At 47.3% G+C, this 26,367-nt stretch overlaps 1 long non-coding RNA gene across 5 annotated transcripts in view; it reads right to left on the bottom strand.

Annotated features, from left to right (window-relative positions):
* Positions 1-546: 546 nt before the first annotated feature.
* The window catches only part of LOC143351899 (uncharacterized), a 259,623-nt gene continuing 233,802 nt past the window's right edge, over positions 547-26,367 (bottom strand). For all 5 annotated transcript variants that reach the window (XR_013081831.1, XR_013081829.1, XR_013081830.1 and 2 more), the window contains 2 exons: positions 24,348-24,408; positions 547-1,995 (listed from right to left, as the gene is read on the bottom strand). This is a non-coding gene — a long non-coding RNA (uncharacterized LOC143351899). The remainder of the gene's footprint in view (positions 1,996-24,347; positions 24,409-26,367) is intronic.

The following is a 26,367-nucleotide window of genomic DNA, read 5'->3' on the forward strand; positions in this document are numbered from 1 at the left end:
CATATTTACATTTTAATAACTCTTCTCTTCTACCTCGTCGCTCTGGTTCTCTCTGCACGGACGGATCCGCGCGGATACCGGAAGCTCCGCCTTCGCGCTGCCCTTCCTCCCTGTCTTTCGCGAAATCACGATTCCGACGCGCACGGTATTAACGCGCTTGCCGCCCCATTAAAAAGAATCCCGTTTTAATGCCAGTGTCCTGTGTTAATACCGAAATCTCTGGTGTACGCGACGACTAGAGGACCTTTCACGCCCGCAAGAAACACGCGCGGAATGTCGATTCTGCTCGAGAATTCTCGAGATCTCTCGACAAATTTTCGTTTCCGTTTCTTGAGAAAAATTTCTACGGTTTCTCGATTCCGTCGAAGAAAATTTTAGAAAATACGCGCTCGTATAATACATTGAAAAAGGCGTGGACGACTTTCGAGGCCAAAGCACGTTTCTGAAATGTCGGTGTTCAAATATAAAAACGATTACGTCGGAAAACACACAGAATACAGTTTATTCAAATTTTTATTGAAATATATTTTATTTATCAGAGGATGTTATTTAATTTTTTTTTTTATTATGCACCAAATTGGAAACGTACACGTTGAATGTATATTATAACGCGTTACAATCTATTCTTAATTTAATGCGCATGAAAATTTCGATTTAACAAGCTCGCTTCGTAGACGCAGCCTACCATGTAACTCTTTATAATTATATCATCGAACGACGGAGATGTTGCTTGTCCCTCTCTCTTCGCTTTCTCGTTTTTAATCGCTCGCCGGTGATTATAATAATTCGAATTTCAAATGCGATCGCGTATCACGGTCGCGCCACCCACACACGTTACGGGCAAATATTTTTCTGGTCATTGGATAGCCGGGAGCGCGGCGGAGCGATAATTTCTGATATATTTAACATTACTACGATTCCAACGCGCGTTCTCGTAATTATCGCGGCGTATATACGCGCGCGACCGCTTATTATTACGTACGGGGTGAAAATTTCACTCGTTTTAATAATTAAACCGAGGCGAGCACGGGCGCCCGTGCTTTTACGACCGGTGTAAAATCTCCGCGGGAATAACGAGGCGTGGCACGGAAACGTTCGGAAATGCCGCTCCTGGATAGATCAAAGCGTTTTTTTTTCAAAGTTATTGGATCATCCGAACGATTCGTTGCCTTTTCTGCGTATCGCGAACGAGACCACGACTGTCGGTTTGTCTCAGAAATTCTTTCTCGTCACATTACGCGATATCGAAGACCAACCAACTTTGAATCAAGTATTTTCACGATATCTCGTACAGTTTCGTATATAGCTACGATGACGAAAATAATTTTTTACTGGCATCGCTTGAACTAGATCTCCGTAAAGTTTCGAATTTTCTTTTCGTCATTTTAGATTACCGGAAAATTGTCTTTTAACGACACGTTTAAGTTTAAATTCCCCAGCGACCCAATATTTTTGCTCGTCCAACGTGGGATGGGTGGGTGAAATTTGTCTAAAATTATCTGGCGACCGGTTCGCGCACCTTGGCCTTCTTTGTTGCCGTGTTCGCGACGTCGCGACGAGAGTCGTTCGGAAGAGGAACGCACGGCTGCGCCAGCGAGTGGGGAAATCATTTAAATTTAAAAGGACCTAAGTTGGAAGTTTTAAGCGGACCAAAGAAGAAGTTCGTTGTCCCTTCCCCGGACCCGCATCGGGCGTATTTGCATGAGAAAAGTGTTCTACAATTCTTTCGATTACACACTCGCCACCATGAACCCCGGAGATAGCTCACATTCTGGGAAACTCTTTCAGGAGGTCTTTGTGACGATGAACTTTTCAGATAGACGTGACACCGTACACGTGTTCCATTCACAGCAGGGTGGTCGCCGTCTCGACTCCTTACCCGAATATTTTTCTTACATTCGACGCGTTTGATCCCTCTTCCGTGGCGTTCGATTCTTCCTCCCGCTCTTCGTCGATTATTCAATAGCTTCTTGGTCTCCTCGTAGACGCGTCCTCCTGAAATACAATGTAAATTTCTCCAGAAATTAGTTTTAAACGCGTTCCAAGGTGTCGCGCGTTATTTGAAATTTATTTTAAAACGCCAAGCGTGAATTTTCCAAGAAACACGCAAGAAACACGGACATAGTATATTTGTTATTATTCATAAAATTTCAATATATAAAAACGTGCATTCAATTCGATAAAGTAGGCAGATCGGCGTTTCGCTGTTTCAAGAAAATTGCTATTGCGTCTGTCCGAGCCCCTAACGACGAGGAATCGTATATCGTGGAACGTTCCGCCTTTTATTTCCGAGGCAAATATTTCGCGCGTGTTTCTACGTAATCCTCTGCCCTCTTCACGAGCACCAACGACCCACGGTTCCCAATGGAGGTTGATATTGGCGGTTGATTATCAATTTTCTACCAATTTGGTTCCACTTGTAGCGGCGCCAGCTTTTGTCCCGCTAATCACCCCTTGGCTCCCGCTTTCACCCCCCGCCGGGTACATCCGATCCGCTTTGCATATTACGCCGCGATATATCTCTACTATTCTGCATGACTTGACGAGTCTCACCCCACTTCGCCTTTCTTTTCGCTCCCTCTCGCCCCCACGAAAAAAAATTCCCCGCTGCCACTAGCTAAAAAGCGCAATTGAAAAAAATAACCGCCTTTGTCGTCGAGTAAATCTTGTTCGCTTCGCGAAACCGTTTTTTAAATAAGTTGACACGTTGCCCAAGTCGAGCAATTTATTACAGAACGTTCTCGATACGCACATGTTAAAAAAAGTGGCTTTGAACAAATTTATTTCAGAGAAATAACGTTGACATTTTTCCTTACGGACGATGAGTGAAATATTTAAGGTGTATCTTGCGTAATAAATAAAAGAATATTTAATTGTTCGAGGCAATGGTCGAAGGAGGGAACTGGCCAAGTAAGTACTCGAGCGCGAGGCCTGTTTCCAGTCGAGTCGAAGAACACGGTTATAGCTTTTCGCGAATTAACCGGGAGGCAAGCGAATGCGTTCGCAAAACAACAGAGGGATCAAACGTGGACGCTTATGGGATCAGCGATCTGAAAACGTTGTGTTGTTTCAGGTGAGCCAGCTCTCACGCGCCACACCCTGTTTTCCACGCTGGAACCACCCCCCTGCTCCCTCCGGCTGTGGACCGCGCGCGCTCCCTCGTCGCGACCGATCGGAATTTTGAAATCGTTCAGTCTACCGGCTAACTAAATTTTTATTTCTCCGAAAAATACGAACGATCGTTTCGACACAACCGCCAACGTTTTCCGAACTCGCGAGCTCGAATTTCACGCGGAAACGACGGACTTTTTCGCGTCGCGGTTCTCATTTCGACGGTTTCGATCAAAACAGATCTTTTCGAACTCCGAATTCAGGTTTTTCTGTCCTTGAAGCAATATTTTCCTAAACGAACGCGACTTCCAGGAGACGTCTCACGAACTGAAAAGGCATAAAATAAAATTTTCCATATAGAAAGCTGTACGATAACTTAAGCAGAGAAAAGTAGAAAGCATAAGCATAAGGTCGTTTGCATAACATTTGTAATAGTCTGTTTAATGGACAAAAAAAACAAGCAACCGTGGTCGAGAGTAATTGGCGACTTCAACGAGACACCGGATCAAATTTATTTCCATTAAACTCGAATTCGTTGCTTAGTTTTTTGACGTTCATCAAGATTTATCCGCCATTACGAGCGAGCAATTGGGGTGGCGATGAAATAAAATGGCGTGTTCGGCGTATCGTCGCGCCTGTTCAGAATTCCGCGGGGCTGCTGGCAATAAACAGTGTATCACTGTACACCCGGGCACATTAAATGCCGCTTTGCGCTCGTTTTCCCGCTATGAGCGAGAATGAATCAACGTCTCGACGTCGCGAGGCCTTTTCAAGAATTTCGCGGACCTTCGCGCGAGATAAACTCCAAAGAGCATTTATAAATTACTTAATTCTCTGAACGACTCTTGTTAAAAATTTCATCCTTCAAAATATATACGAGAGCATTCAATAAAAATTCGACAAATAGTTCCAGTCTTAAACACGAACCCCCGTTACACAGGGATAATCGAGGATCTATCGCGTTGAAACTAGTTCGACGACGATGACGGTACAAAATTCTGGCGGGGAAGAAAGGAGCAACGTCAATATTCAGCAATGACGGTGGCAGAGAAGCGGAGCATGATCGCTTGTGACACCAATGACCAATCGACACCGGGGGGAGGTGGGCGCGGTAATGGGAAAGCCATGCACGCCGGCCCGATTCGCCGTTCGCATAAAATTAACCAGCTCGTTCGTTCGTTCATTTTAATTAACGAAACACCGAGGGCATCGCGCTCGCGCGCGGTACGTCTATCTCTTCGTTTGCACGAGATCGTGCGAAAGAGCCGGGCAGTTTTGCAGTTTTCTCGTGTCCGTCGCGACGATTAATTTCACCAGGAATCTTTAAATGGTCGACACTTTGTCTAGAAACTATCGACACACCAAGAGTTGAGAAAAAAAATCATCAATTTTGATGCATCGACGACGAAAACCTATACCAAGGCCTCTTGCACGATACTCTACAAGTTATCAATATTAGTGATTGTATATGTACGTTCGCTTGTACAATATCTTTCATTCGAGTATAGAAGGCTAACGTAAAAGAAGCACCTTCAGCAGAAGGGATGAAAGTGAAATTCAGAAGAATGTTCTGATTGCTAGGTCGTCTGTCTCTCGTATAAAATCATTTTAAACCCGGTCTAGATCGCAAAGACTAGATCTGCGATGAGAAGTGACGTAGATGGAGAACTTGTCCATGTCCTACGGATCTGCTGAAAGGCATAGTCGGTCGTTGGACGTACTTATTGCAGTTATATTTCGTAGATCGTAAAGAGCAGTTTAATCGGTAAAAAAAGAATTTTTTGTGCATTCCTCGCGGTCCTGCGGTTTCGATGCAGCGGTCTTCGAGTTCGTGCATCAGCGTGTTCGTGCAGCGTCGCGGTGGAGGAAGGGTTCTCTTCTGCGGCCGAGGACCGTATAAGGTTAACGTGTAGAGCGGGTCGGTGGCACGATGATGTCTCTATCTACGACGGAACGGCGGTCCGTTAGGTGTGCGAGTCGATGCAACACGTGTGCACGTAGACGGACGCGTGCATGTGCAAGCACACAGGCGCCATCGAGGCATGCAACGAGCCCAGGGTCGCGTGGGGTCAGCCAGTCACGGAGTTAATTAGACGGCGTGCTTCGGGAGCTCACGTGGCAGCGCGCTCAGATATCAATCGCTTCTCTGCTCCTGGATGGACCCGTGCTCGGTTTTCTTAAAAGATTCCCTCGCCAACCCTCTCCCCTTTCCGCCACCGTCGTGGCGGACGAAAAATGGGATACCGAACGGATAGAATCGTGCTTAGAACGGTCCCCGGGTATACGCCAGCCACGCTCTTTTCTTTCTCGCGTCGTTTAATTAAGGTGCAAAGAAAACTTCGTCCCGCTACGTCGCCTCTAAACACGATCTCGCGTGTAGCCAACGCTCGCCACGTCGCTCGAGAGTGTTCTCCATCTGCATAAAAGTATTAGCAACCGAATTGCACGGCAGTTTCTCTTTTTCGTTGCCGCGTTTCGCGGGGGCTGTTCGAAAATTGTTCGGTTCGAGGTAATAGAAAATTAGTTTCACCGAGGGTAATATATTCATTCTACCGGGCGCATTTATCGTGGAAAAGTTTTATGCCATCAAAAGGAATTGTGAACTATTTCTACTATTTAGACGACGATGTACATAGATTCAGGTTTCGTAAGTGCATATCGTAGACCAAATAATTTCATCTAATTTGTTCGAACAGAAATCGATAAGATTCCTGAGAGCATCGAACACGACGTTGCATGTTGAACAACGCGAGCATTCTGGTACCCAACGCACACTCACTTTCGACATACATAAACGATCGCGAATAATGTCGTGAACACGTTCTACATTAATCTTCGCAGTCTCAGCTGTTTCTCTAACATAAATTCAACGATCTGCTACAAGATCTATTACAGAGCGTTAATCAGTCCTTGCTTTTCTTTTATCTTTCGACTGGTACTCGGTTGCCAATAATGTTTCCAATTCAGCAATCGACGGAGCGTTCGTTCCGAAATTCTATGGGGTCCAGAAACGACCACGCGTCACGATAAACAGGTCCTGGAAAAACGAGGGCTCGCGTTATATGAAAACTTTTCAAACGACTCTCGTGTTTTCTCCCGCACACCCGTTTCGTCGACCGATTTTACGTCGCAGAAGAAACAAGCTTCGTTCGTTTGCGGTGGCTTTTGCCCTCCTTCCACGTTCTTCTCCCGACTTGATTATCCCGGGCTAATTCGGCTGCCCCATTTGGTAGCGAGATAGGAAAGCAGCAAGACCTCCCCTTACGTTTCTTCTCCGTCCATCAGGAGACGCGAGATCACGGTGGTCTTACCTTTCTGCGGACTCCTTAAGGCGCGTCGCCCGTGAAACCGACTATCTGCAATTAGCCAGCCACATTTATATGACCTGATTACGTCGCTTCGCCAGCCTCGTTTAATCCTCGGGATCCCCGGGGCCCCGAAATCCAGAAACATCTTGCCAGCTTTCTTCCGCGGTTCGCAAAACGATCTTCGTGCTTCGTTTATCTGGTCCAAATACGTTGACTCGTTTCTTGCGTCAATTTCCGTTAGGGATACTTGCGAATAAATGGTAAAGAATCCATAGATGCCCAATTTCTAATAGTAAATAGACCGGTTTCTGACAATTGGCGGGTGTAAGTCGTATCAAGCTTCTCTGCACGAGGCTCGTAGTTCCGGCAGACGGGCTATTATTTTGATAACTCGTGGTAAAATGCGGGAGAAAAGTAAATCTGGAGGCGGTTTCCTCGGAAGCGTAAATTTCCCGGGTATTTACAAACGAACGAGCACGCGAGAGGCGGGATAGGATGGGTAGAGAAATGGAGGAAGGGAGAAAGAGGGCACTTCATTAAGGCACACGATGATAACGAGGAGGAGGATTCGAAGAACGTCGAATGCCCTGCTCCGGTTCGCTTTAGCGTGAAGGGTTTCGCTTACGCGCCTTCACGAGAACGTGCGAACGTCTACGTTCCTCTTCGCTAGGAGATACTCTCGTGGCGGGAGAAGCAGATAGAGATGAAAACTCGTGGAATCGTGAAACGAGAGGAAGTGGAAGAGGACGAGGGCGCGGCATGACGGAGGGTTCGGGTGTAGGTCCGCCGCCCCTGCTGGCTCGTTGGAGATGGAAGCAATAGGGATCAACTAGTATGCAAATCGCATGTAAATATCGTTCACTCTCCCGGTACCGAACCAGCTAAAGCCTCTTTCTCTTTATGTCTGTGTCTCTCCATTTCGTGTCTCCTCTCCCTGTCTCTCCCTCTCAGTCTCTCGGGCCTTTCACTCTCTCTCTCTCTCTCTCTCGGCCGTGGAGCACCGAAGAGAAGAAATCAAAGCAGGGGACAAAGCAAGCGCAGACGAGATCGTGACGAATTCTTTCTCGTTCTTCCGCTACCCACTCCCTTCGGTCGAGCTGGCAGAGCCACCCCCTCGTAGGTATTTGGTTTTCTCCATCTCGAGTGCCCGACGATGCGTTCGAGTCGAGTTTGCGTTATCAAGCCCCGATCGTGTCGTTAGCTCTTAATTAATTTACCTTTACGTCGGGAATTTCCGTTCCAACTCCGTGGATTCCGAAGGATTTTTAACGAATTTTCGCGGTTTAACTTCTCGGTGCAAAACGATCGACGATTTTATAAGATTTTACTCCGTAATTGCTGGTACTCGTCGAGAATTCTCGGCAAAACTTTACACCGTCGACGTTACTACGAACGTTACCGACGAGGACTATTACGTCACAGTTGTTGAAAACGGCTCTCGCGTTTACGATTGGCAATAGTGAGAAAGCTGCTGCGGTATCGCCCAATTATTCCGTCAGGGCTGTCGGAAACTTACCTTAAAACGTGAGAACTTTTCCTCGAGAAACGTTTCCACAAACTTCTGATGCTTCCACCTTTTAACGCAGTTGGGAACACGTTTCTTCGCGTTACGAAAAATCAATTTTACCAATATAATATGATAAGCGGAATCTTTCCGAGCTTTTCGCTCGTATTTCACGCGTCGAAGATCGACGGGATTTTTGATCAAATCCTGTTAGGGTTGTAAGGCTTAAGATTGATCGGCATGGATGCAATTAGCCGAACCGTAGTAATGCCTTGCTTTATGCATCAATCCCCGTCACTGTTGGGCATCGATCAATTACATTTACAATCGATTGAAAAATTAATCGGAATTAACCTTCGATTGCAATTGATTGCAGTTGCAATTAACCTTCGATTATAATTTGAAATACAAAACTTAATTGCCATTGAATTTTGAATTACAATTGGCAATCGATCGGTTGTCTTGTATTTATAATTAACAATTACTGAATTATTTACTCGGCTTGACATACTTTCTGCACGTACGTTGTTCGTTCGTATTTGACGAACAAAGACGTTAAGCGAAAAGATAAATTTAAAAATATAAAAGAAAAGAATTGGACCTTTCTTAAATGCTAAACCATAATGTTTCTTTAAGACTTTGATCCTTGGAACATCCGGACACGATGAAAAGTGCAAACAGCCGTCGAGCGACCGCGTATTATCGGTTTCGTGTTGTATAAGCGAATAATCGTCCTACAGGATGGGTCTTAATAGGGACGAGAATTAGTCGTGGAATTATATGACGACTTCTGTCTTATTTGGGGCGACGGTCTAGCGGCGCGAGCAGCTAGAGTACGGCGAGAAGGGGTGGATAGGGGGTGAGAGAAGTAAGACCTCTCTAACTCCAGGTATTTTCATCCTATATTCCTCGACCTCCGTGCCGGCAGCAGGATTACTTGGAGAGACCCTGAGAACTTCTCCCTTTCTTACCTTTCACGAACCTCTCGGCTTCCCAGCGCCCGTCGACGTCTTCCTTTTCTCCCTCTGTCTCTTCCCGGGGCTTCCGCATTACCATTCTCAAAATTCTCGATAAACCGGGGCTTCCGTCGTGACGTTTCGCCCCCGCGAGCCGTAGTTTCGCAGCTTCTATTTTCCGCGAAAGCCAACGGGATATCACCGAGATTTTCCGGTCCGACAATGACTATCCGACATTTTTGTCCTCTCCATTGTCACCAACTAGTCTTTGATAACCAACGAATGCAAAAATACGATTTAAAAAGCTACGATAGCTCTTTGCCTCGCAAGAATGCGAACAGTTTTCAGACTCATCGTGTACAGCAAAGGAAATACATTTATTTATATTCCCAAATACAAAAGTCACTTGTACTAGGCATTTTCTAAGTAGACACCGTTTTTAACGCCCAATATCAAGGAATTACGACGCGTCCGAGTCTATAGAAGATCCCGGTTATCAATCGACACGATATATTACGTCCTAGGCTCGCTCGCGAGAATATACGAAAAATTTACATGTAAAAGGACGATTCCTTCGATGTGAAAAAAGAGAGAAAAAAAAGTGGCGAGCGGGAAGCGAAGAAAAGGGACACGAACCAGCGAAATTCGCCGTTCCCGAAGAAGATGTCGGAGTCTTTGAACAGCGATACTTACAACTCCCGATTCGGCGGAGCGGCGGCATTTTCTATGCAAAAGAAGCGAAAACGTAGGACGGTTCTCGCGGCGAGAGGGTGCACGTCGGCGTAGAGACAGAGGGATGGAAGGGAAATCAGTGAGAGCAGGAGGTGGTGTAGCGGTTGCAGCCGACGGCACGTTTTAATAATGCCTTCCCTCCGCCGACCAAGAACGAGGAAGAAGTTTAACGAAGATTGTGCCAGATACTTTTAATTGCTATTCCTCCCTCCGCCGACGTGCGCGCCCGATGCCGGAAAATGAAGGGATGGCTGGAGGTCCACAGAGCCTCCTCCACCCTTTTCCAGACCTCTCTTGCACCCCCGTCAGCCCAACCCCTCCCTCTCACTTTACAGTCTTTTTATCCGGGCGTTCCGTGGACCCTCGTGATTTTATCGTCCTTGTATCCTCTCGACTCCCGTTCGCCGAAGAGGTTTGTTATTCCACCGGCAGATAGGCGACAAAGGAATTAATCGGGTCGTCTCTTCCTACTCTGCCTCTCTCGAGCCCCTCTTTGTCGTTCGAGTGCCGTCAATTAAATCGAAACGTTAAAAACCAGAGATAAATTGAAACGGTGCGAATACCTGCTTCCCTTTCGTCCGCGATTCCTACTCGCTTTGTCGTAATTGTCGCGTTACGCAACTACATCTATCCTCCGCGACCTTATAAAAATCTTATTATCCACCGTTTGGTTCCGAGCATTATAATAACCAGAGCCAAAGCGAAGTTGCCAGGCTCAACCACGATTCTGTTCACAATGAAAGTAGATAATTTCAGTATTCGTAGATATTTTCAACCCTTGGCGCTTTGTCGTACGATTTAATTTGCGATTCGAAGACGCGCCGTTTAATCAGCTACGTAAAATATAGTATATTTCGTTTGAGAAGCTTCGTCTTTAAAAACATCCGCGACGAATTTTTCAAATATTTTGTTTCGAGTAAAAAAAACTTTTTAAAAATGTAGCAATTTGAGGAAGAGGAATCGTATATAGACGCGCGGTGGCATTAGCATAATTATGCGCGACACACATTCCCCGGCGGAATTACGAGCCAGATACGAGAACGGTCGTTCGCTGGGAAAACATGTAGCGTTTCTGTTGCGCGGAATCGGAACGTTTTGCACCTTCGGTGAATCAGCAGGATCGATCGTGCGGCGCGGTATCGTTCTTTCCTTATTTTTCCGCGATAAATGGCCTCGGCGTAGCCGAAGCCACGGGGGGCGAAACGTCAACAGAGATCGATTCGATTGCCATTCCAGGGGCGTCCTGCAGAATTCGCGTGCTTCCTGCCAGCTCGACTATTATGGAGAGCGGTACTTTGGCGGCGTGGTGCGAGCGCACGGTCCGCACAATGAGAACGAAGGCTTACGCCGGCTATAATACGAAGTCTAAAAATCAAAACACATTAATCTCCGGCACGTGGCGCGGATCGCACGCTGGTAACAAAACATTCTCCTCGTCCGGCCCACGTGGCCAATATCGGGACTGGTACTTTCGGCGACACTTGCGGTACACGTTTCCGTTTCAATACGCTCGCTGTTTAGCCGACCTCTATTGTCCAAACATCGCTGCGAGTTTATTTATTTTAATAAGCTCCGCCGGTAGCCTCGTCTCTGCTAATTTATTTGCGAAGCAAAGTGGCTGTCGAACAAACGCCACGGGGACAGGTAAACGAACGTAAAGTTATAATTTCAATAAGTCTTTGCGTTACTTGCGAACATATAAATCGATCTAATTTCAACGAAAATAAAAATACAATTAAATTTTATCGAAACTATCGAGCATAGAAGCTTCTATTTGGAGAATAGCTTAACTCACCCCGTTCGACGGCAGAGGATAAATTTTCGATAAATGGCGGCCGTTCGTCCATGCGGGCGGCCGAATATCTCTCAATTCACGGTAGATGACTAATCGACGCAATCTGTCAACGATGATTAAGAATTGTGAAAGCGGACGGGCAGAACCGACGCGCGCGTCTCCTTTCAAACGAAAAGCTGCCTTCATGGTTGTTTCCGTTTTCGCTTTTAATGCGACGTCGGTCTTTATGAAACATCCAATCCCTGCACGGCTCTCGCACCCTGACCGTGAACGTCGAACGGACGTGTTTAGCGACGGAGGGTCAATTTACCAGGGTGCGATACTCCGGTGGACAGTTTCGGTCGCCTCTGTCGAGCATCTGACGAGGGTATTATCGATTGTAAATTTTAATAGAAACATCGGTCTCGACTTGGACGCCGCGAGGGAAATCTTCGAAAACGGATACTCCTTAACACGCAACGCGCCTCGCGGATGAAAGTTCGCGATAAAATTATACGCATTCCACCGAAAGTTAAAAAAACGTATCGTCGACCAGCGAAATATGACGCGTGTACAGCCCGACGTGTTATTTCGCACGCGATCACGTACGCCGAAGATACATGTAGCCGCTTATCTAATTCAATTTCGTAATATCGTGCCCATTGAGAGAATAAATGATTACCGGGAAGATACGAAGTTATCTGGCCCCGTGGGACCGGTAAATTGCCATTACCCGACGCTCCCGGCGGCCCAGAGCCGAGAGAAAAGCCCGCGGCTTTTTAGGGAGTCCGCTTCGAGGATCTTAATTATTAATCGTTCTCGTTAATCACGCCGATCGCGACGGGAGATCGTCGATCATATCTGATCAACGGAGGCCGCGTGAAATATCACGCGGTGAAACGTCACGGTGGCGAAAGCGATTTCTCCACCCTTAACGAGTGCAATTCATCTCGCGTAACAATCTTCAACGATCCCGAGTTTCAATTCTTAGCGTACCGTTTCAACATACGATTCGTACGATTTGGAATAGACAGAGATCGTCGGGCTAGGGTCAAAGGTCCACGGGAAAAAGAGAAGATTCCATATTTTAGCATTTCTCGCGAAAGAAAAATCTATTCTTTATACGACAAAATAACGTGGCCGAACGCTATAGTTTCTCTTTAACATTTCTCATTTTTTCATCGTGCACCTGAATTTCTTATAACCGTAAAAGTTGGAAAATTCATTGCGTGACTTTTGAATCTTGTAAGCGAGAAAGCCGTGCTCGCCGTGAGAGGTTCCTCGGTTTCCTGAACTCCTGAAATTTTGCAAACACGTAACGTTTGGCAAGTGAAAGAATCGTGTTGGCTAAGGGATGAGGTACCAGTAACAAAAGTCCCCGCTGCCGCATTTTGAGCATGCAAACTGCTTGGCCTAGCAAGTAAAAGTTGGAAAAGTTCCCCTCGGCAGGGCATATGGCGGGAGGTATTCCAAGTCGATTCTTTCACTTGCCAGACCTTAAAACCTATTACGATTTTGCGGCAGAAGGATGGAAAAAATTTAGGGGCGATCGCGGGAGGATGACGAGCCAGATACCGACGCGTTGTCGTGGGGTGCACCGGGTCGCGGGTCGTAACTGTCGTAGACCCGATTGAACGGATATGTACGTTGCACGGCGATCACGAAACCCGAGGGGGAGGATGAAACAAGGGGTGGAGGTTGACTGTACGCCCGAGTTTCGAGGGGTGCCAATGGAAAATCGTGACGGCAAAGAGGGGGCGCGAACAATGCGCCAGAGATTTAGCGTGACACGGACGGTGCAAAACCGGTCTCTACCGTCGAACCTTTCACTGACTTTGGAAGGAAGATTGCGCACGATCTGCGATGCAATTTTACAAATTTTCGCGACGACAACGTTGCCCTGGATGCCTCGAAATACGCAGAGCGACCATCAAGCTTCATAAGATTCTTTGGGCTTTTCAAAGTTTAATATACGTAAATTTAGACTACAGTTTCGTTATAGATCTTTAAAAAGGTATTAATACGTAGTATTTTTATAAAGAAAAGAAAGAAACTTACGTTAGAGGGTAGGTCAAGCAATTATCAACGTATCTCTATAGGCTTAACCCAGGAACGACGGTAATTTTGTGTTTTGCTAGCATTTATTTCTATATCTAGAAATCATTCGACCAAACAGAGTCAATTAAGCGTTCCAGTTTCGGTGATGCACCCTGAATCGATAGCAATTTATCATTTTCAAGAATCGCGTTCTCGATGAACGGAGAACGAGGATCGAAGCGACAGTTTAGGGCGAGATATTCCGTCGTTTATCAATTTTTTATTTATTTCGCACGCGACAGTCTGATTCACAAATCTTCTCCGCTAAGTAGGGGGTTCTGCGCGAAAGAACCAAGAGGGGCACCCCTGTTGTACCCGCCCCCTATGGCATCCCGATGGAGCGTGAAAAACAGAGGGGTCCATTGTAACCTCGTCCTGTGGCTAATGCGACTGTCGTCGGCGTAGAAACCGGGTGCAAGAGGTCTCGTCCACGCCGAACATTAGCCAACGGTCGTTTAGCTGAAAATCCTCGCGGGGTACGGTCTTTAGGTTACGCCTCGTTGAAAGAGGATTTTTTTCAGCTGCGCTTTCGCACGGAAGTCGAGGACCTCGGAGCGTTCTTCGCCGATTCGTCGACGATCCGCTTCGTGTACAGGCTTAATTGTTTTCACTTTGTTGCGAAACGGATTGCTTTCCCTCTCCCTCTTTTCGATTCCTCGCCTACGTCAAACCGTACGTGTTTTTTGTTTCGTCGTTAACCTTTAATTAGGCGTGCTTAATGTTGTTACGCATTTTCTACGCCATTGTAATTAGCTACATTTTTAAATTAAAAAAAAGTTCTCGAGATGCAATTTATATCAACCATTGCTTTTAATTGTCGATTTATTCAGTAAAGGAGCAACGCTCTCTGATGTTCTGCTCCGTTCTTCGAAGAACGTAAGATTGATCAAACTTGTTGATTATCTTTCAAATTGTTGCAGGAAACAAAATTTTTTTTTTATCGCTACTGCTCTTGATATATATACGCTCTTTTTGCTCGAAATAAAATTAACGATCTGAGAAAATTAATCGTTTCGACGTAGACGTTTGGCATCCTCTTTATTTTCAAGCCAACTTTATCTTTAGATAAATTTAGAGCAAGCTAGATGCTTTTTACGAACTTTCTCGACAGATTTATTTTTTGCCACTTATCGTTATTCATTTTATCGCCGCGGACGACGATAACTTACAAAAATATTTTCTTAAATTAGAATAGAAAAATCTGATAACAGATTCTTGTGCCACGGACTGAATTTGTGCAAGGACGATTTGACCACAGGATACACGACACGAAGGGGACAGAGTAACGTTCTCTGAGAAACATTTATAAATTTCTTGCGAAAGTGGTGCGCGTAAAAGACGACGGAGCGGGCCTAATTAAGGGTTAAAAACGTTCTCATGCGACTGAAGCGTTCGTGATAAGGACAGAGAACAGGGATCTAGATAATTGAAGAAGACAAACCGCGGTTTGCTCCAGTTTTTTTCAGCGATACACTTCTATTCATTTCCATCGAAAGACGCTCGACCCGGCTGATACTAACGAGCCACGCAACGGGAGAGATCCTATCGAAAGAACCGCTGCAAATTTGTACGTTGGAAAGATAAGAGGTTCGCGCGTTATAAAATTACCCGCAATAAATATGTCATCGTGGCCGTTATTATTTTTATCGCGTGTACGCCGCCTAGCGAGTGTGCAAGTCCGAAATATCTGGTGTTCGCATCGGCGTGTAAAGTCTACCACGGCCAGGAAGGATTGTCTGGTGTCCGATCTCCGTGGGAGCTGGCGCACTCTAGTTAAGCCGTCATAGTCTTCCGCTGGCCTGACTATCTGTACCAATTAATCCCGCGCGCTGCCAACCGCCGTCGACGTCTCTGTACATTTGGCGGTTAATCCGATTGCGTTTATTCGGCCAACATTTTCCGACGGCTTCGTTTACACAAGACGTCCCTACTCGGCTCTCCTCCTTTCGCAGAGACTTATCTTACCATCAAGGAGCATTTAGAGCACAGTCCTACCGAACAATTTCATTACGTTCGAACGAATGAGTTATAGGAATTGTGTTTTCATTGAACTATACCAGGTTGGGTTTTGGAAAAGCTGTAACACTTTGTAAATCCTGTGAGAATTTTATACAGGGAGCCATGAAAAATTTGCTTTTATTAATTGATTCTTCTTGGGCGTAGAAAATATATTTAAGACAGAGATGTATAATAGAGTGGCTTTAGCAGCTATTTTCGAAAAGTACCATTTGGTTTTTCGACTAGATTCCACCGAAGGAAAACGAAAGTAGAGCAGCAGAGAGACGAGAGGAAGGGGAGCACGGAACGATCGCGAGCGAGCGATTAGCTTGCATATGCAAACGCGCGGAGGGTATAGAATTCCAGGTACGTCGGTACACGATATAAACACGTAAAGGGAATGTAATCAACGAGCCGATAAATCGCAGTCGGTTAATCGAGGGACGTGCGCGCGCTTTATCTGCATCCTGCAACGTGTCTATCCCAGGAACCGCTTTTCCTCAACCTTTGAACCGCTATCACTGGATCACGTGTGATCCGTACGGGAGTTTCTACTACGTACTTAACATGTTCTAAGCTAAGCTACAGAAAACTTAATTTGTCCTGCAAGAAGCTTAGCTCGTATCACGCTAGGAAACGAGTGTCTTCGCAAGCTCGCCTCGCGACCTGGGCGAACTTTAATGTTTTCCATTAAGCGCAAAAAGAAGCGTTGCCTTTTGATCGACCATGGGCAGAACGGTATCGCGGGGACAACAGAGAGTCAGAGAAAAATGGAGGGGAGCAAAGTGGAGGGGGAGGACGGTTGTTCTTTTAACACGGCTTTAGGGGGTCCTTTATGCTGACACAAATATCGCTTATGCCGGCGTCGCGCCGCTGTTTTGGCGGAGCCCATCGAGCATTGTGCCTTCCAAGGCCGTGTGTACCAAACACCGAGCTCTGTGTACCCAGCAAACACGCTCGTCACGTGGCAGCCCGATCCCTTCCGCAGTCGCGGACTCCCCTTTACGGATTTACGCAACGGGTCAGCCTATTCCCTTCGGAGCTGTCTACGGACGATCACGGACTCTTCCCATTACGCTCGATACCGAAACCATCTCCTCGAGATATCCTCTGCCTGTCGTTGCAACGGACCTCTCGCAGAGCACCGCGGGTACCAGCAAACACACGTGCGCGTTCTTTGCGTCGACTTTGTTTGCCCGGAGGACCCGGAGTCCTCGCTAACGGGATATCCAGTTGAACTTTTTTCGAGATCGGTTCACCCCCGCTGGCTCACGAATACGGGATCGTCCTCTCGTCAAAAATAAATCATCGGATCGTCGGCGTTATTGTCTCGCGAGCAACGATAATTCGCGTAGCGGGCGTAATTACAGAAACGTCGAACACAATTGACCGGAAGAATATTGTTAACGCGGGGCGAGCTTTATGATGGATAAACGTCCACAGCTCGTTTCCTCTCCACTGTTCTCTTCAGGGATCTCGGAGAAGGGCGACGGGAGGAGTCTCGAAACTTCGCTGGAAAGTGATAAATAATGTCTGCGCGGGGCAAAATCGTCCGTAACGGAGGGCTTTCGAAAGGGCACACGCCATTACCTCCGATGTGTTCGCGGGACGACAACCGCGACGACTGCGTCGAGAAGATCGACGTCGACGACGACGGTGGCCTCGTCAACCATCGTGTTCCAGCGATACAGTAAATTCTAGCGGCAGAAGCGGAGGAGGATAAAGGGAGAGAACGCGCGAGGGAGAGATAAAGGGAAGCGGGTTGAAAAGGAGAAAGGAACGGGGGAAATACAGACCCTTCGAACGAAAATGAAAATTGTATTGTTGGACTCCCTTATGAGGGAAAACCTCGGGTATTATATTCGCGTTAGCGAGCGTTGCCAGCGCCGAAGACAGCGGTCAGCGCGCTCTTTCACGACTCTCTCATCAATCCGCCTCATCAATAATCGCGATCTGACAGCTTTCTCCGCTTAAACGCTAGGCTCTCTTCGATTCGAATCCTCCTCGATTCGTTGATGCTTGTGATCGATCCGCGATCGTTGCCGTCGCACATAAAAGAAGGACGTAGGAGTTTTCGCGGAGGAAAATGATACTCGTATCATTCAATTGTGATTGGTCGAGCAAAGTCCGAAAAGCAGGGGATTAACGGTGATTTATATAGAATATAGTTTCAACCTTTACTTTAAAGTCATTCTTAAATCAACTGTAAATTATAATACACTGTGTAATTAATCAAAATAGTTCTCGTAAACTAGTAGCGAATGTTCATGATAATCTTAATGTAGAACAAGAAGGGGTAGTAAAATCCAGGTCCGAGAAACAACGATACGAAAATACGGAAAATTTATCGACTCTTACGCGTAGTCCGCGTATAGTTTCTGCGCGGATGAAAGTACCGAAGGACGAAGAAAAACGTCGAGGAAGACGGCGGAAAGTTCGGCAGAAAACAGCTTGACGACCATATTTCCGCGAGTGGATTCGAAGTCGATGAAACTGTAGTTCATCGAAAAACTCGAGCGAAAGCGTACGGAAGCGGGAAAGAAAAGACAACTTGATTCCTCGAGCGAATCCGGCTGTTTTCGCCGCGAGGAGACTACCATTCCCTCGGGTGGCTTCTTCCGTTCCGCCAGAAAGTTTGGCAATTTATGCGCCTTTTTCACACGACCTCGCGTGTCTTTCGTCAATGTATCGGCTCCGTGACGATTTCGAGTTCTCTCTACAAGGCACTAATCGTTCGCCTTGCCGTTTCAGAGATCCTGATTTATCGGATTCTTCTCGGGATAATAATTCATACGACTACAATTATTTTTTAAGTTGCCGGGCAAAAGCAATAGATTCTTGGCTGTTGGCACCGAGCATACTTCTGTCGACAAAACTTGGATCGACCAACTTTCTTTTGCGTTCTAAAGTCCCATCAACTTACTGGTTATTAGAGACTAGACAATATCTTACACTATTTTGAAAATTAAGCTGGTTCGTATTTGTGAAAATTAGGATGGTATTCCAATTCTCAGTCTGCAAACTGTTACTCTCTTCTTTGACAATTTAGATGGCGGTTTTAGTAAAAGAGAGACGGTTCCATCGTATTTCCCATATGGTTGGATAATAACGTAAAATTATAGCGCAAAAACTGGCATGAAGAACAATGCCGAAGGGTTTCCGGGCGATACAGATTCGTCTGGCAAGCGTCCAAGCAAGGAGTAAATCCAAGAAAGCACCTGGCGCCGTGATCCGGGCGCGTGTCGAAAGATATTAAGTCGACGGGGGTGGATATGAGGTGTAACGACAGAGCCAGGAGCAAGGAAAAGGCCGAGGGCAAGGACGCGGTGCACGATGCGTTGCGTACGAGGCATCGATCTTCATCCATCAGCCCAACACGCCTTCGACCTCCTCCCCGTGTCGGAGGATTCCTTTTTGCGGTCTTTTTCGCCGCGCCAGATGTACCGCGAACACGATGCGCAAACTTTTCGGCAGTTTCCACGTTTCGTGCAGCCTCAATTCATCATCGATAGTAGGGGAGATCAGGCTAAGCCGATACGAAAAAATTTTCCCGACGTATCTGTACAAGCTCGATTAAGCCAAGAGTTAAATATTGAAACGTACTTCGATAAGAACATTTCGTTTCGAAAATTCTCCAAAACTTCAGAACTCAGAACTAAAAAATATTGGGAATCGTTGGTCCAACGAACGTGTCGCGCTCGAACGACCCCTCCGTTCCCGATTTCGCGTTTGGGGGCCGTGGATTTCGTTCGCGCACGATCGCCAGGAACCGCAAATCACTGTCTCGACGGCTTGACCAATCGTGACGAACGAGCGACGATGATTCTGCTCTCGGAACCGAGCGCGCGTCCGACGCGAATCGCTAATGGATCCCCGTATCCCCTGCTTCCAAATAGGATTCGGAGTTTGTTTCTCGAAACGCTGACCGTGGTCTCTGTCGGGCCTTCGACGGAGAGGAAAGCCATCCCCGGGGCGAGCTGAATGCAGATGGAACACCCTCGGTTTCTTTTAGACGTTTACCAAACAAGGCCAGTCCTCGTCTCTCGACGGAAGAAGTTCGATGAGCGATGAACGACGCATTAAAAATCCACGAATCCGGCAAGAACCACGGGAAAACCTAACTCCGGTTCCCCTGAAACGAGCATTCGTAATGCACGTCGTCGTTGATCCGAAACGCGATCGTGGTTACCGGACGACGAAAAACTGTCGGTTGGAGTCCTCGCGTTCTCGGAGACCGGCTCAAAGATACCGCTTCGCGCGTATCCGACGTATCGCCTCGCGATCTCATTAATTTCCAGCGAGCAATAAAAACGGACGACGGTGGAGCAACGCGTGGGACAGACCCGCCCACAGGCCGTTCCGCGACGGCTACAAACGGGAGACAAAGAACGGGACCGTGACTGAACCGGACAACGAGATCGAACGAAGAAGGAAAGAATCGGTGAATAAATGGTTTTTGGTATCGAGGCCGTTGTTGTTTGCGTTCGGTATCTAGAATCGAGGGGTTTGGCGGCGCGGTCGAGAAGGGCGCGAGGGCATGTCGATCGAAGAGCCGTGCACCGGGAGTCACTCGGTGGCATTGTGCACGGCACGTGCCGTCAGAAGAGAAAACGAGCGTGGCCGTCGGTCGAGGCGTAGTCGAACCTAGTCACCGAGAAAGCGGCCTCGGCCCGGTTACAATGCTCGATTCCTCTCCTCTCGCGCCAGATATATGGACGGAATTAATTGATACCGCGTGCTCGGTCTGCGAGCAAGGGTTGCGTAAGCACCGTGGAAAAAGCAACCTCTCTTTCTCCGATTCTTTCATCCGTCTCCCCGCTGTCCTCTGTTTCCGCGTTGCGCCCGTCGGATACAAAGAGCTTTTAAACGACCACCCGTTCCTTACGCTTCGCTGAATCTTGATCGGATCCGATGAACACGTTCCGATCGCTCGGACGCGCGTCGCGCCCTCGCCATTGTCGCCGCTACGCAGGTGCGTCACGATGAATAATTACTCTCATTAGGCGACATTCTGCGATCCGTTTTATCACGCGTCGCCGTTCATTGGGGTAAATACCGAACGGAAACACTTGTTATTAGCGATAAGACTAGGGTCAACACACATTGTATTTCTTGGGCTATCAAATATTATACAACGTAATACCATAGAGAATTTTTGATGTTAAAATCACGGATAGGTAATGTTCAGGCTAGTTTTCTCAAAGAGCGAGAAAAATAGACATTGTAAAATTATATTCACATGGTCATCGACGAGAGATCTCGAAGACGAAACGCAAAGTCGCTTTTACCAAAGATACGTTTCCACGTTCATCGTCAGTTCGCGAAATGGAATCGTACGTTTGATTTTGATCTTTGAGCAAGTTTCCCGGAAGGATCTTGTCGTGACGAGCCGTCCCGATGCTGTCCGCGAGAGAAAACTCGCGCAAAAGGGGCATCGAGAGGGAGGGTTGCGAAAAGAGCGAGCACTTTTCATCGCGGAACGACGCCAAGTCGCGGACCGAAGTTATTATAAAAATAATCAAAGTTTCCCGGACGCAAGGACGGAGGAACGCGAGTCGTCAGAGAAACCGTTTCACGGGCCAGCTTCGTTTACGTCAGGACGACGGGCGTCGCTCATTACGTTTGACGATTATGCGTTAATTTGCAGCCAGCGATACTTCAAACGATTTTTATTCATTGCGCGCGCCGAGGACGAGCTTTGCCCTTCTAAACTGGAAGTCGTCTGTCGTTTCTGGTAGCTCGCCCCGGAGTCGTAGGCGCCGAGATTCTTCGAGTTTTATATTTTTCGAGTCCTCCGCCGGGAGATCGAGGATCCTCGTCAAAGGATCCTCCGGATATGATAATCCCGACGCCAACCTGAATGCGTAATGAAGTTTCTCCGGCGACAAGAAGTGGACTCGGCTTCTGATTAGCTTTGCCTTTACGCGCGTCTCGGCCTAAAGCGCTACGCTGAAAAATTTTCACCCATCTTGCAAATTCACCCTCGCGAACGCGAACGAGTCCACAAACGCGTCGGTGAATTTCACGCGAAGCTTAGACGTCTTGGGAATCGTCGGTCGTTCGTTTCGTCGCGACTCTGATAATTGTAATCGTTAACAGTTTCACCGCCATTTTATACGCGTTTGAACGACGCAAAAACCTTCGCGGAGGTTTTGTTATCAAGGGTGGATTAGCTTAGAAAACATTTATGAGTATTTCATATATTTCGTCACCCTCTCGCCTAGCAAACATTTTCTGAACCTGACCTTTAACATCGAAAATACGACGGTATTATTCATTGAATCAGTTTTATTGAAACTATAGCAGTGAATGCACGTTAATTATGTATTTAAAGTTATGATCGTCAGTAACCACCGTGGCAGTCAACGCGTTAAAGACACTCAATTTCAGCGTGTCAGCGAAAGTGTTAATCGCGGTCTATTCTTGATAGACGAACCCCTCGTGTGCCAGCGAATCAGGTGGCTGGGAAAAAATATTCCCCGAAATCGGTGAAATCGGGCCGATAATCCTCCCCATTAGACTCGAGGCGTAAAAACCCAACAGATTGGAAACCGCATTCGGTTAGACAGCTACCTTTTATCCCGGCGAACAGAGAGGATCCTCTCTTTCCCTTTTGCATTAACGCGACCCCGGTCCTATTAACTAATGCCAGCACCCCTGTTGAACGCAACGCCATACGTGCACCAGCCAACCAGCGAACCAGCTAACCAGCCGACCATCCAGTCAGTCAGCCAGCCAGGCAGGGTGCGGAGGACCACGGTGGTAGGACATGCCTGGTACGACGGGACAGTTTAAGCCCTGATATATCGCCCGCCGACACTCCCAACTTCTGTCGCCGTTTCTGTAGCGCTTTTTTGTCACGGCAAGCCACGGCTGACCATATGTCCACGGAAACCGAGATCCCCATCGAGTATCCCTGACTCTGCCACGCGCTCCCTGACGATTCTTCTCTCGTTTCACCTTACAGCCCCGATGTTCGATCGTCCCTTCTTTTCTTTTCTTTACGCGCTAATCGCCGTCGATTACTCCTGCGATTTAACTTCACCAGCTTCGGATCCGTACACAGAGTTTGAACGCTTTGATCGGTCGCTGTCGCGTGGACGCGACAATCATCGAATCTACTTATTTCTTTGGTGTACAAATATTTATTTGTTCCAAGTATTTAAAATAAAAATGTTTTTTTTTATTCGTGCAAATGCAGCTAGTCCATTTTAATTTAAAAATAAATAGTCCAGTCGTGCCAGGACCACGAAGAATTAAATGCAACGACTGCAGCCAGCGCGGTAGAGTCATTAACATTTCGAACGATCTTAGATTGTTAAGTGGGTCTGGCAGCAACGTAGCCGCGTTTCGCTTTTCCACGAGTTCGCCAAGTCTCGTCGTAGAAGAGTTCAAGTTCTTCCTCTTTCGGACAGCCCTTGCCCATAATTCTAGGACACCGTGACAGGAGACGGTGAGTCGTTTACATGCTTCGCTGGTTCCCCGTTCCTTTGCGCCATTGGTTTTCCGGTTACGTGGGCGCGTTTAAGCGAGCTTAGATAACCCATGCCCCAACCGGCCGGACCCCGTTTTGCACGTAACAAATGATGCCACATGTTCGAATCTTGGATCGCTCTTTCTCTACTCGTCGCGTTTTCTCTTTGTCACCGAACGACCCGCGGGGCACGGACCATTCTGTGCCTGGTATTCGGCTATATGGGGTCCGACGTTCGTGTAATTTGTACGGTTAACGCTTGTGCAAAAACGAGAGAGAGAGAGAGAGAAAGAGGGAGATCGACGGAACGAGGAGAGCGGAGACAATTTACACGGGACTAACTGCCGCACTGGGAGCATTTACCAGAAGCACGGATCGAATCGATCCTACTTAGATGTTAATGGAACCTTATGCCAGTCGCTGTCGAAAAGTTCCGTGCAAATGGTGCCCTGACGAACGTTTATATGTACTTTTCAGGGATTTCATCGTTTAACGCGACGTATCTTGGACCAACCGCAACGTTGGAAGAGGGGAGGAAAAAATGGTCGAGCACTCGAAAGGAAATTCCATCGAGGAGACAGTCGTTGCTGCGAGAGACCGTAACTGATGTCGACGGATGAGCAGCATTGAGGAGGACAAACGCGTTCGCGTACGCTCGCTGGTGTCCCCTACGATCCTCTTCCTGGTCTTTTCATCTCATTGTCGACGGTCGCTCAAGTGCCACCGGGCTGCAGGTAAGTGGCCGTCATCGCGCCTCGCTTAAAAAGCCTAACCGATTGCCGGCTCTTTATCAACCACTTTACGAACGCTTGAAAAACTGCCCGGGTGTCCGGGGTCCCCCGTCCTCTTCAACCTTCAACCTGCGCCGCTCATTGTGATTAATTCTGACATATGTCCGAGTCGGTTACAAAGGTCGCCGATACTATTCAGATCTCCTCCTCGACTCGAAGAGGCTGTCACGCCGTTCAGTGCCGGAGAAACCGCGGACATAATTTTCCACGAGGTACGCGGTTTCTTATTACGCGACGCAAGAAATTTCTACGACGTTCTTAATATATTCGCGCGTCGTGTAACGAGGCTCGTTTGCCAAAACGATGTTTTGCTTCCGTTGGGAGTGTATTCTCCAAGTAGAGTTAGCTATATAGATTGTTATAAGTATCGATTTCTATCTATCGATCCGTTAAATGATCATCGATCGAACCGACGAGGCGCAGGACCGACTTCCACGAAAAACAATCGCCGAACGGATGTCGTTGATTCTTTTTGCAGGGCGGCAGACCGAATATAATATATTGCCTATGCTCGTATGAATATTTATTTCAAGAATAGTAATATAAATTGCGTGCCCCTTGGAACGTGATTAAGCTACGTTATACGTAATTCATAATCTTACCTTTGCGATCGATTCTTCTTATTCTTCTGCCCGGACCGAAGAGAAGGACGCGAACTGGCATCTGCAATAACAAAAAAGTATACGTATACTTTCGTGCACGAATCTCGAGTGAAATTCGCGTAAAGCGTGGTGGTGGACGAAATCTATCTAACAGCTGCTGGAAACTGTCCCACATTATCCGCGTTTCTCTTATTAGACGAATAGTTGTCCCCGAGAATTTCGCGTGGTACCCAAGGCGTGGCCTCGTCGAATAACTCCGTCGATCGCGAGACATCGGTGATGTAATGGCCGAACAAACGGCTGACAAATAATTCCATTCAATATATCTGATAATGAAAAGACAACGATAAAACCGCAATACCGTGTAACTGTCGGATAAAACGAACGTGGAAGAAGAAGAGAGAGAGAGAGCATCCAGGATAAAGAACCTAACATGTCGTGTCCCGTCCCTCTCACCCTGTCATTAATACCAGGCGACTGTTACATATGGATGAGAAAGCTGGGTTAGGCCAGGACAGCGATGGTACAGAACGAGACGAAAGCGAAACGGGATGCAGGGAAGCGAAACTCATCGACTAAAAGCATCCGCGAAAGACCGAACCGTCGTCGTTTCGCTCTCGTCTCGAATCTCGTCGCCCTCTTCGGAGTCCACGAACGCCAGAGAGAAGAGAGTCCTCTCGCCAAAGAGCAGAGGACTTCGATAAGGTCGCCCAGGGGGATAAAACGAGTTCCCTCGACGAGTTTACCTACGATTTAAATTGTCTGCCAGAGCCCCAACCTCGATTTCACGGAATCTTTGCGTTTACACTGGATTCCTTTTTCTCCTCTGGCGCGAGGTGCTTTTCCGCCGCGGCTTCTATTTCCGCTTCTCATCGGCGACGAGTCCGGTAAAAAGTTACGCGTCGAATTTATCGAGCTCGAACAAGAGGACTTGTTTTCGTTCCGGAAGATTCTTCCTTGTTTTCTCGAAGAATCGAACACCGTTTTCCTTCGAAACATCCTGGAATACACTTCGACGTAGCACGGTTCGATTTTTGCATTTTGAATTGCTAATCAAAATCGAAAGGTTGCTTAGTTCAGTCATTGTTCTTAACGACGGTTCACCGAACAGTGGAATTATACCAAGCTCAAAGTATAATTATTTTGATTTTGGTCGGTGGGACTCGTCCCAGGTATAGGTAAAGAATTTTCTCGAAAATGGCGAACCGCCGATACAGCTTGCAGGGAAAGAATCCTCTCGTTTGCGAATCTGTAAATATCCGCGGAACATTTATCGTCTCCCAGGAAATTGATCGCGACCCGAGCTTGCACGACTACTTTCCTCCGATCTATCCCGTCCGCAGGAACGATAAATCTGGACGTACCCCCGTATATCTTCCGGGTCAAGGGGAGTAAACGCAATATAGGTAATGTTCTGGCCGGCTACTTAACAAATTGCTACAAATTGCGGCGAGCGTTTAGCCGTCGGATCCGTTCGAATCTGCGGCCCCGTACGTCCCCGTCGTCTCTTGCGGTCGCTTCGCCAGGGGTTCCAGTCTCTGGGTCTCGTCGAACGATACGCCGGTGACCACATGGTGCTCCCATATGTCCGCGCCATCGCGACGCACCCCAACGTCCGTCCACGAATCGCTCGAGGCTGGCCGACCTTGCCGGAAGATGGAATTGCCCGCGAGTGAAATGAAAAGGACACGATGCGACAGGTTTACGCGACAGACTCCGATGAGTATAACCCGGGGGTCCTTGTCCCTTCGAAGGCCCAGCAACATTTATTTCGACGGAGGTGTTTACCGAGGCGTTAATCCGACTTGGCGTGGATTTCTGCCACGAAACAAATGCCACGTGCTTCGGTCGGCTGTAACGCCTGGTATTCCACTTTGAAAATAAGAGCCCTTTCATGGACGGAAACTCTGCTTCTGCGAGTCCCACAGAGCCTTTAAGTTAGTGAAAACCAGGGAAAATATTCTTCCATAATATTTACACGAGTATTTTAACACGTTTAATCTCTTGAGAGAAAAATTCT

The sequence above is a fragment of the Colletes latitarsis genome, chromosome 2 (genome assembly GCF_051014445.1).
Source record: "Colletes latitarsis isolate SP2378_abdomen chromosome 2, iyColLati1, whole genome shotgun sequence".
In the NCBI taxonomy this organism is placed as follows: domain Eukaryota; kingdom Metazoa; phylum Arthropoda; class Insecta; order Hymenoptera; family Colletidae; genus Colletes; species Colletes latitarsis.